The sequence below is a fragment of the Hyaena hyaena genome, unplaced genomic scaffold, assembly GCF_003009895.1.
Source record: "Hyaena hyaena isolate Hyena2069 unplaced genomic scaffold, ASM300989v1 scaffold_570, whole genome shotgun sequence".
Taxonomy (NCBI): domain Eukaryota; kingdom Metazoa; phylum Chordata; class Mammalia; order Carnivora; family Hyaenidae; genus Hyaena; species Hyaena hyaena.
Genome location: NW_024081201.1, coordinates 979498 through 991286, shown reverse-complemented (window position 1 = coordinate 991286; position 11789 = coordinate 979498).

Genomic DNA, 11789 nt, shown 5'->3' with positions numbered 1-11789 from the left:
CCTGTGCAATAGGGACAGTATGGTAGCCATGCATGGCTACTGAGCACTTGAAATGTGGCTAGTGTGACAGAGGAGCAGAATTTGTTTTTTAAAATTATTTTAAATATAAGTAGCCACTTGTGGCTATTGGCTACCATATTGGACAGCACAAATCTAGATTTCTCTACTTAGGAAAATTTAATGTCAGTACCCCCTGTCCTTCCAACTTTATCTTACTCCCTCATTCTCATTAAAACTATAACCCAATTTCTGGGGCGCCTGAGTGACTCAGTTGGTTAAGTCTGACTTAGGATCAGGTCATGATCTCATGGTGTTTGGGTTTGGGCCCCACATCGAGCTCTGTAATGACAGCTTGGAGCCTGGAGCTTGCTTTGGGTTCTGTGCACGCCCTACCCAGTCCCTCCCCTGCTTACACTCTGTCCCTCTGTCTCTCTCAAAAAATAAAGAACACTAAAAGAGCACCTATAATCCAGTTTCCCTGACACTTGTAGTTTTTAAGACTTCATTCCCTTAAGCCTATTCATTCCTCTTTTGCTCTCCTTTCCTTATCTATCATACTAAACACTATGATTGATACCTTAAAACTTTTTTCGAGCAGTGCTTTTATCTCCTCATACTTTAGGATTCTACTGCCTCTGATATTTAAAATTGCAACTCCGGTGCTCACTTCGGCAGCACTATACTAAAATTACAACTCTGCATTAGTCCAGTAGTTCCTGAATCTGCCTCTGTCATACCTAGATGGCTAAGCATTGTTCAGGAAAAAAACAACAACCATATAGCAGTGCAGATTTATCGCATTACATATTCTCAACACCTGTGCAGATTAATTTCATTACAGATTGATGTTCACCTGCCTCCCCTAAGACTGTTACACTGCTCAATAACTTTGGTTATTCTTTGGCCAACTTCCCTTTCCGTTCCCATTAGTGACTTTCCTGAACTTCCACTATTGTCCACAACTGTTCTATATAAACACTCTCCTCCTCTCTCTCAGAAGATGCTCCTGCCTCCTAGTTTCTTTTTTTTTAATTTTTTAAAATTTTTATTTGTTTTTGAAACAGAAACAGAGCATGAGTGGGGAGGAGCAGAAAGAGAACGAGACACAGAATCCAAAGCAGGCTCCAGGCTCTGAGCTATCAGAGCCTGATGCGGGGCTTGAACCCATGAACTGTGAGATCATGACCAGAGCTGAAGTCGGATGCTTAACCAACTCAGCCACCCAGGTGCCCCTACTGCCTCCTTGAGAAAATTGTGGCCATCGGAATGAATGTCCTTAATCTTTCTTCATGCATATTTCTCATTTTATTTGGAAGCACCTCAGTCCATCTGGCCTCACAAGCTAGAAACCTGGGAGTTCAATTTTTCTCTTTAATTTTTTTTCACTCTTACCTCTAGAAAATAACCAAGTTTTACCCTTTTTTATATTTCTTTCTTAATACCATTTTGTGTTGCCTTAGTTAATGCCACGTGAGCTATTGAATTTTTTTTTTCCCAGTTCTTCCCAATTCGTACCTCCTGCCTCACACTTCACAATCCACACTCTCTGTTGCTGCTGAAGTTCTCTTCAGACAGCAAAATCCCATCATGGCATTACCCTGTTTAAAATTCTTCAGTGGCTCCCTTTTGCCTACAGGATGAAATTTGAGCCCTTAACATTTCATGCTATGTCATATTTCTTTGAGATCTGTATCTTTCTCTCTCATTGTTACTCTCTTTCACACACACAGACACACAATTACATCCTCTTTAACTCCATCAAAATTTGAATACTCATGTTGAGGAAACCTAATATCACATTGTATGAAGTGCTCCAGATTATTGGTTGGGATATCCTTTAAATAACTTGCCAGCACTTCGTCTCTATAATTAGCTAAGGTTCTAGAGGACTTGAGGTTATTTTTTTCAAAGTTGATCTAGAGTTTTTAGAATATAGTCTTCTCGTTCTAACATGCTTACCTGAAAACAATATAGGCATATTTTAGGCTGCAATGCTTTGGTTTTCCATAGTGAATTGAAAGAATAGTCCAATCATTTTCAAAAGCTTATGCATTGGACTGAGAGATGTAAATTAAATAGAGAACCTACTATATTATGAGCATGCTTAGGCATGCATACAGTGTGGGAAAATTTTAAAATGAAATAGGCTCAATAATAAGGTTGGAATGCCAATGGATAAATCCATATTTGTCTTCTAGAGGATACTTCAAACCTACAAGGAATATCCAAGGGCAGAACAGTAGATGAGAATGTCTTAAAATAGAAAGAGAACTTGTACTTCAGCACATCAAGGACAGTCAAAAAATAGATTATTAAAGTGGCACTTGCAGAAACTATAGAAAAATCTTACTCTTTATAAACTTATCAGTTACTCCAGAGTTTTTTCTTTTTTTTAAATATGATTTGGAGCCATTTCTGCCTTTATCTGTAACATTAAATATGTCTCTAACTTTCTAAATCTTGGTTGCCTAATTTTTAGAATAAAATAGATTGTCTCTAAATATGTTTTGAGCCATTACTATATTTCAGGCATTGTTCTAAGTATTTACATCGTCGTTATTTTATTTAGTCCCATCTCTTCTCTTTTAAAAAGTTTCTGACCTTAAACTGAGATTGAGGTAAAGGGCTAATACTGTGTGTACTAAAGAAAGAAACTAGACAATAATGAACCAAAATAGGTATAATGAGAGTTGGTAAATAGAGTAAATTGATAAAAAGAGTAAGGTCTGGGTAGGCAATGTGTCTGACAAGGAAGAAGCAGAAGGAGAGAACCCAGTTGAAGGCGACACTTGTCCGAATTACTTCATATTCTTGGCAATTATATTCATTTTGCTAAACTGGCATTTCTTTTAAGTTAATATGCCAGAAAGCCCGATTGTTTCTATTTCTTTTTCATAGAAAACAACTTTTTGTTTCCAAGCATGATATTTTTTACTGTAATGTATCTCAAACTTTGGTAATATGAGAGCCCCCTTTTAAGGAGCAAGAACATTTTCTGAAGCTCCAGTGTTTGATTTAAAAATAAACAGTGCTGTATAAAATTCTGTGTACATATAGTTTTACACAGCTCTCAAATCCACAAAAGCTTATAAAGATTTTAAAAATTGAAAAATAAAGTTGAACTGAATAGCATTAATTAATATAACAGATGACACTGTTCTGTTGAAACTACATTGTCACTTGAAAACTGAGCCTGGTATTAACTGGTAAGGGGTAGGGCTTTAGATTTCAGACCATCTTGGCTATAATGCATCACTTAATTTCTCAATTCTTCCACTAATTTTCTCTATTTGTACTAAAGTAAAACCTTCATTCTTGTGATCTTCTATGATGCCATTTTGTCTCTAACTTTTCATGAGTACAGAGTATGTATACTAAGAACACCTTTAGTGTTCTTAGTTATTATGTCCCAGACAGTAAAATAGCACTGCTTAATTTTAGCTTGATAACAGAAACACCTTAAGCATAGCAATCTTAATTGTGACCATCCAAATGATAAGAGAGGAAGCCTACATTCTTTTTTTTTTTTAATTTAGAGTAACTTTAGTGAACTTTGGTCTGAGAAAAGCTTTTCTTCTCTTTATTGATACTTCTGAATAAGAAAACGGAGTTTCCTCCGACAAGTATGTCTCAGAGGCTTTACCAGGAGAAAGAGAAGCGTGAGAAAATCATAATTTGAATAAAAGGATAGAACATCTTTAACACACAGGTTGTCCCTACAAATATTTCCAGGCCAGGGACATTTTTCCTTGTTTGTGGAAAGGGTGGTCACATAATTGGTCATCCACCCAGGACATTTTTGAGAGTGGAAGGGCCAGCTATTAATAAATTTCAGCCAGGGGCGCCTAGGTGGCTTAGTTAAGCATTCAACTTCGGCTCAGGTCATGATCTCATGGTTAGTGGGTTCAGGGCCCGCATTGGGCTCTGTGCTGACAGCTCAGAGCCTGGAGCCTGTTTCAGATTCTGTGTCTCCCTCTCTCTCTGACTCTCCCCTGCTCATGCTATCTCTCTCTCTCTCTCAGAAATAAATAAAACATTTAAAAATAAATAAATAAATTTAAATAAATAAATAACTAAATTTCAACCAGATGACTTGCCGGGAGCCGCACCGGCCTCTCTGGATGGCAGTCACCGCAAGGAAACTGGTATCTCTTTCTGCTACTGCTGGCTCATATTGGAAATGAGGCTGCTGGTATTGACCAGGCCTCACATTATTCCATATCAGACCAATATTCCAAACACCGAAACCTCATAAGGAAAAGCATATTCCTGCCTTTACAAAAGAGATTTTAGATGAAAGCTCTGTGAATGATAGTAAAAAGACTCTTCCTAAGGGTCTTGCAGATCCAAGACTATTGAGCCTGGCCCTGAGACAAAGAACCTAATTTAGAGTTTAGGGCAAATATCCATTTGTTTCTGCTTAGAGCATTTTCTGGCCTTGTATATGCTGATTGCTCCCTGTGAAGGAACCTATTGAGGAACTTCTTCCTGTGTGATTCTGAGAGCAGAGGTGTTCCCTCAAAGACCTGTTTTTCTTGATACTTCCACCTTAAATAAACAACCTGTTGACCTCTGCCCACAGAGAAGTAACTTCACCCTTTTTATGCTGAAAACTTTGTCGGGTATGTTAAAGATGCCTCCCTTCCCCTTAGGATAAGCATCTAAATCCCCTACATCAGTCACTGTTGTAAATGTTATGCATGAGTCTTCTACATATCTATGTTCTGGGAAATTTCTTACATATCAAAGAAGTTTGTTATCAGAAACCATTGTCTAAGGCAAATGCCACTTCTGTGCCGTCCCCCAAACACTTAATGATAAAATAAAGTTGAGCCCCAGTCAGAGCAGAGATGCCTGTCTGGTGATCAGAAAGAATCTCTGGGCCTCTCTCACTCTCTCTCTGACACTGTCCATCCTTCAGGGACCCATGGACATGGTGGAGCTTGCCTCCAGCAATGACTGATCAATGCACTATCATGGATCCTTAGTCATTTGGTCAACCTAAATGTGCAAGGGGCAGAATGAGGGGCGTACTCATGCATTTGGAATCAATCAAATATGGGGCTCCTTGGTTAAAAGTTCAACTCTTGATTTCCGCTCAGGTCATGATCTCAGTCATGAGATTGAGTCCGGAATCAGGCTCCATGTTGAGTTTAGAGCCTGCTTAAGATTCTGTGTATTTCCCTTTCCCGCTTGTACACACTCTCTCTCTCTCAAAAAAAATTTTTTTAATTGATCAAATATATCTCAGGCTCCATGAGAAAAACGTTTATTCCTACTGTACACCATCCTGCAGTTCCCTATCTCTGCAGAAATGAGATGTTCCTCTGTCTCAGCACAAATAAATGACTTCCTTTCTACCCATTCCACTTCTTTGCCTGAAATCTGAAGCATGAGGGTCTTCTTTTATTTTTTAATTTATTTTATTTTTTAAATTTACATCCAAGTTAGCATACAGTGCAACAATGATTTCAGGGGTAGATTTCTTAATACCTCTTACCCATTTAGCCCATCCCCCCCATAACTCCTCCAGTAACCCTGTTTGTTCTCCATATTTAAGAGTCTCTTATGTTTTTGTCCCCCCTCCCTATTTTTATATTATTTTTGCTTCCTTTCCCTTATGTTCATCTGTTTTGTGTCTTAAAGTCCTCATATGAGTGAAGTCCTATATTTGTCTTTCTATGACTGACTGATTTCGTTTAGCCTAATACCCTCTAGTTCCATCCATGTAGTTGCAGACAGCAAGATTTCATTCTTTTTGATTGCCACGTAATATTCCTCTGTGTATATGTGTGTGTGTGTGTGTGTGTGTGTACACACAATCGAATATTGTGTGTGTGTATATACACACACACATCACATCTTGGTCAGCAACTCAAAATGCTACACTCCAAACACTTTGTAATGACTTCAGTTTAGTATAATATTTAATGAAGCTGAAGCTTTGATAATATCCCAGCTGAGTAACTGATAGTTTGACAGTGAAGATGAATAGTGTAAACTAGCGAGTGTCTTTCAAACTTTTGTAAAAAAAAATGTAAAACATGTTTCTAAGATATATACATATAAACCCACTAACATACCAAAAATTTTTATTATACAATACAGCCATGCCTCTTTATTGCACTTTATTACACTTCATAGACACTGCGTTTTTTTACAGATTTAAGTTTTTGTGGCAACCGTGCTTTGACCAAGTCTGCTGATATAATTTTTCCAACAGTATTTTCTCACTTCATGTTTCTGTGTCACATTTTCTTAATTCTTCCAGTATTTCAAAGTTTTTCATCATTGTATTTGTTACGGTCATCTGGGATCAGGGATAGCAACTCGCTGAAAGCTCAATGACAGTATTGTTTAGCAATAAAGTATTTTTTAAGGTTAGTACATTTTTTTAAGTTTAATTTGATTTATTTTTGAGAGAGAAATAGAGAATGAGTGGGGGAGGGGCAGATAGAGAGGGAGACAGAATCCCAAGCAGGCTCTGCACTGTCAGCACAGAGCCTGATGCAGGGCTTGACCTCACAAACCATGAGGTCATGACCTGAGCCAAAATCAAGAGTCAGACGCTAACTGACTGAGCCACCCAGGTGCCCTGGTATGTACATTTTGTATTAAGTTTTTTAATTCTAGTATGGTTAACATACAGTGTAATATTAGTTTTGGATGTACAATATAGTGATTCAGCACTTCCATACAACACCTGGTGCTCATCACAAGTGCCCTCCTTAACCCCCATCACCTATTTAACCCAGCCCCCACCTACCTCGCCTCTGGTAACCACCAGTTTGTTGTCTGTAGTTAAGAGTCTGTTTTATTGTTTGTCTTTTATCCTCCCCTTTGTTCATTTGTTTTGTTTCTTAAATTCCACGTGAGTAAAGCCATATGGTATTTGCCTTTCTCTGACTGACTTACGTTGTTTAGCAATATCCTCTCTAGCTCCATCTGTGTCATTGCAAAAGGCAAGATTTCATTCGTTTTTATGGCTGAGTAATATTCCAGCGTGTGTGTGCATGTGTGTGTGGTGTGTGCACCACATATACGTTGTTTTTAAGAATGAAATACTATTGCACAGTTAATTTACTACAGTAGACATACCTTTTATATGCATCAGGAAACCAGAAAATTCATTTGATAATCTTTTTATTTCAGTGGTTTAGAACCAACCCACAATATCTCCAAGGTAAGTCTGTATTTATTTTTGAACTTGCGATTGTATCCCCCTCTTCCATATAAAGATATGTCTGTATAATTTTTTTAAAACTGCCTGTGACTCACTTAGCTAATTTCATGATCCACTGATGGTTGTGATCTGCAGTTTGAAGGCACTGCTAATCAGCCATTCCCACTGTGTCAAGTAAAAAAGCACACAACTGTACTTTATTAATTAAGGTCTACATGCCTTCACGGAACTCCAGTATACTATTTTGTTCTTGATTTATAATAGTTAATCTCAGAACACATCAAAATCTTATGTAAGACATAGTGTATTGTGTCATTCAAAATCCTCCCCATGTAAGGAGCCTAATCACGATTTTTTTTTAGATTTCAGTGAATGTTTTCAGATTCATTTCAATGCCTTCAGATTAGCAAGGCTCTTGATAACTTGATAAATTTTGTTAAATCAAGGTATCTCCTATTTTGCCTCGGGTGCTGAGAAACAGGTGAATTCTGTGACCAGTTGCAGCAAATCTCTCTGTCTCCCTTCACCTGCCTCATTTTCTGCATGGCTTTCATTCTCCTTTTCAAATAAAATGGCCACGTTGTGGAATGTGTCCAGGGTATATGTACCAGAGTCAAAGTGCTGAGTTTGTGGTGTTAGGCAAGTTACTTAACCTGTTTGTATCTAAGTTTCCTCATCAGTAAAATTACAGTAACAATAATAAAAATTTTTCTTTTGTTGGGTTTTGTGAGAGCTAAATAAGTTAATACTTGTAAGTACCTTGAATATTGCTTAGCTTACAGTAAGAGAGTAATAAATGAACTTATTACTGGTATCATCTTAAGTTTTAGAAGCAAACATGCAATAACTTATTTATTTTCCAATCCTACAGAACCAGGAAACCCCCATAAATATAAAATCTTATCTGAAGTGAGCATAAAAATGTGTCCCTGCATCTTATTCTATAAATATCCCTTTCTCAGATACATTAACAGACAAATGCTTTCTCTTGGAAGCTTGAGGCTGGGTAGTTCCACTTCCCTCCTTTTACCCCTTTGTGATATTTATGTATGAGTCTGTTTTCCCACTGGGATGCAAGAAGCTTGAGGGTCAGGCTGTGTCTTATCAGTCTTTGAATCCCCCCAGCGCTTCATTCAGTGCTTTGTTACAGTAGGTATTTCATAAATGTTTAATGAAAAAATTTAACTGGTTCTTTGCAATGTCAATAAAGTAAGGAAGTTCTCAGTAAGGAGTGAAAACCCTTGCAGAGTTTGATGAAAGCACAGAGACAGTTTGATACGTTAGCAGAGGCAGTAAGGCCTATTTATAATGCCCAACTCTCCTATCAGTGGCGGTTAAGAACGCGTTGGTAAATCTGGATATAAAATCTTGTCTCTGTCACTTCCTAGTTATGCAAACTTGAGCAGAGTATGTAGCATCTCTAAACTTCAGATCCCTTAGTTCTATAGTAAAAATAATATAAAAAATTGATTTAAAGTATTTAGCACAGTGTCTCATATATAGGAAGCTGATGTATTAGGTTTTCTTTTGCTGTGTCAGAAGTTACCACAAACTTACCAGTTTAAAATCTATTATTCTACAGTTTTCATGGGTCTACAGTCCAGAATATTTTAACTGGGCCTTTCTGTTTATGGTTTCAAAAAGCTAAAATCAAGATGTAAGCCAAGTGTACCCTCATCTAGAGATGAGACCGGGGGGGTACGTTTCCAAGCTCTCTCAACTTGTTTGTCCAACTTTGATGCTCTCAGCTCTAACCATTCTCAGCAGCTGGAAGCCACTGGCACATGCCTGTCATATGGCCCTCTGCAGAGGCCCTCTCACTCTATGAATCTCTTAATTCTCTTCATGTCTTTCTTCAGAAAAGGCTTCAAGTCACTTTAAGCACTCCTGAGTAAAGTATGCGCACTTAGGGTAATCTCCCTTTTGATGAACTCCTAGTCAGCTGATCAGTTAACGCAGTCTTGGGAGTGACACTTCATCACATTCATGGGTCTGGTGCACACTCAGTAGGAGAAGATTATATACAATGGTGTGGGTCAGAGGGGAGTGGGACTCTTAAGGGCCATCTTAGAATTCTTCATAACATAAGTAATTTCAAGTCCCCTCTGAACAGGCATTTAACTTTTGGGAAACAAGCAACTAAACAGAGAGAGAATTTACATTTCATTCCACCATCCCCCATTCTGTGAGCATGGGCACCGTAGTAAGTATGGGAAACATGTCCCCTCGCCTGCGTGACTTCGTACAGGAAACATCTTGCCATTCTGAGTATGATTTTACTACTTACGTATACATATTAATTATATATCATGGACCTTAGTGGTTTAATCAGGGAGTAAATTGAAGAAACAACCTTTTTTTTAAGATTGGAAGAAAAACTGGCTTTGTTGGATTTTTTGACCCCTGGTAGATCTCCAATATAGCACTTTCCTCAGAGATTCTTAAAGGTAATTTTGATTATATACTATTTGCACTAATATTCTGTTTCTAGGACCTAAATTCAATAAAGACACAGCTCCACTATATTTTTCTTATTGTTATTATCATCTAGGACCCCTTGAGATAACCAATGAGAAAGAAATGATTGAAAGGATGTGGAGTTAGGAAGGTACAGGTCCTCTTTCATATCCCTCCTGTATCAAGTGGTTTAAACAGAAAATGTGTTATAATTTTCCATTGTATGAATTATAGTCAGTACTGTAGGGAGTACAGAGAAATAAGTTACCGTTGTAGTCAACAGATTTTCAACCTCACTGCAAAGGTAAGACCTAAATATGAAGAGCTAAGTCATGGTAGAAGGCAGTATGTAATTATAAGTCAATGGATAGTGACCATTAAATGATAGAGTCATAATTAGAAGCTGAGGATGTCAAGGATAGCTAAGGGAGGTGGGGGACCACAGCTAAACCCACAGGGATGGGAAGGGTGTCACCGGATAGAGAGAATGGAAGAGGACATTTCAGGTTGGTGAAATGGCATAAACAGCAATGCAGAGGCCCATACAATGAGTGACATTCAGGGAGTGGCAGTCTGCCTGAATCCATAGTCCATCTCAGTGAATAGGAAGAGATCAAATTGAAAATGAAGATATTCTTTGGAACTTCAAGTGCAAATCCAAAGAGTTTGGGCTTAACTAAATAGGCAATGGCAGTCCATTGAAACTTTTTGAAAGAGGAATGTTGCACAGAATAAATATTGAATAAGCATTTGCAGAAAGAAATGAATACATAATAAATATGTTATTTTCAGAACAATAATGGTTTGGATAAGATTAAATTGGAAGAAATAGAATATTGGTCTGGTCTGTATTATTCTAAGGATCTGAGAGATGACCTGTGCAGTCACAGGATGTGAGTTAGATCATATTGTAGCAATGAGATTTGATAGGGAGGAATAGCTGGAAAGGAAGAATTAATAGGATTTGAAGACTAATTTAATATAGGGGGAAGGAAGAGGGAGGGAAACTGAAAATGACTCTGGATTTCTAGCCTAGAAAATTAAAAAAAAAATGAAGGTAGCACTTTATAGTTTTTCTGTATGTAAAATAAGGAAAATAAATAGTATTTACCTCACAGTAAGCACATTTCTGTTATTGTTATGTACCTAAAATATTTAACATGTTGCTTGAGTGATTGTTGGTTCCCAATAAATAGCTGTTATTGTAATACTGTTGTCATCAACATTATTTTTAACTTTTTTTTAAGTTTATTTATTTTGAGAGTGCAAGCAGGTAGAGGGCAGAGAGAGGATCCCACGCAGGCTCCACACTGTTGGCACGGAGCCCAGTGCAGGGCTCTAAACCACAAACGTGAGATCATGACCTCAGCTGAAATCAAGAGTCAGACAGTTAACTGACTTAGCCACCCAGGTGCTCCAATCATTAATATTCTTTAATTCACAATCCCTGAATCTATACAGTTCTGAAAAAAACCTTTGATAATGCATTCAGTAACCTGACCTGAAGTCCTTTGACAACAAAACCTTACCTAAAGTAACTTACAAGTTATTTGTATCTTTATAAACTGTGTAAATACTGGTATCTTTTGCTCCCTAAATATTAACATATTTATACTGAGAGAAGATGTTTGGTTCAAACTTTGTGACCTATCTTTGCCTTTTTCCCTGACTCTTTCTGAGCATATTTATAAATATGACAGTAGCATTCATGTTGTTATCTAGCTCAGTGAAAGGAACAGATTTGGATACTGACTACTGAGATACTCCTGGGAATGTTAAAAAGTATGTGGTGTATATAACATATTACTCTTCTAATATTTGAAAATAATCTAATTTCAAGTTCCATCTAGCTCAGGGGTGTTATATACAGGATAGTGTTGACAGGAAAAGAAAACCAGAACTACTTTAAAGGGACAAATAGTTGATCTGGATATGTTGGGTGTGAGGTGGTTTTTCTCATCCAACTGGAACTGTTTTTAAGGCAATTGGAAATGCGTGATTGGAATTTCAGGCAGATGAGTGAAAGCAATATATAAGTGAATTTTTAAGCCATGAGTACGATGGGATCCTCTAGAAAGACTTTGAGGAGGGAGGAAACAAATACTGAGGGATTACTGAAACCTGGAGCATGCACACCATGCATGAAATT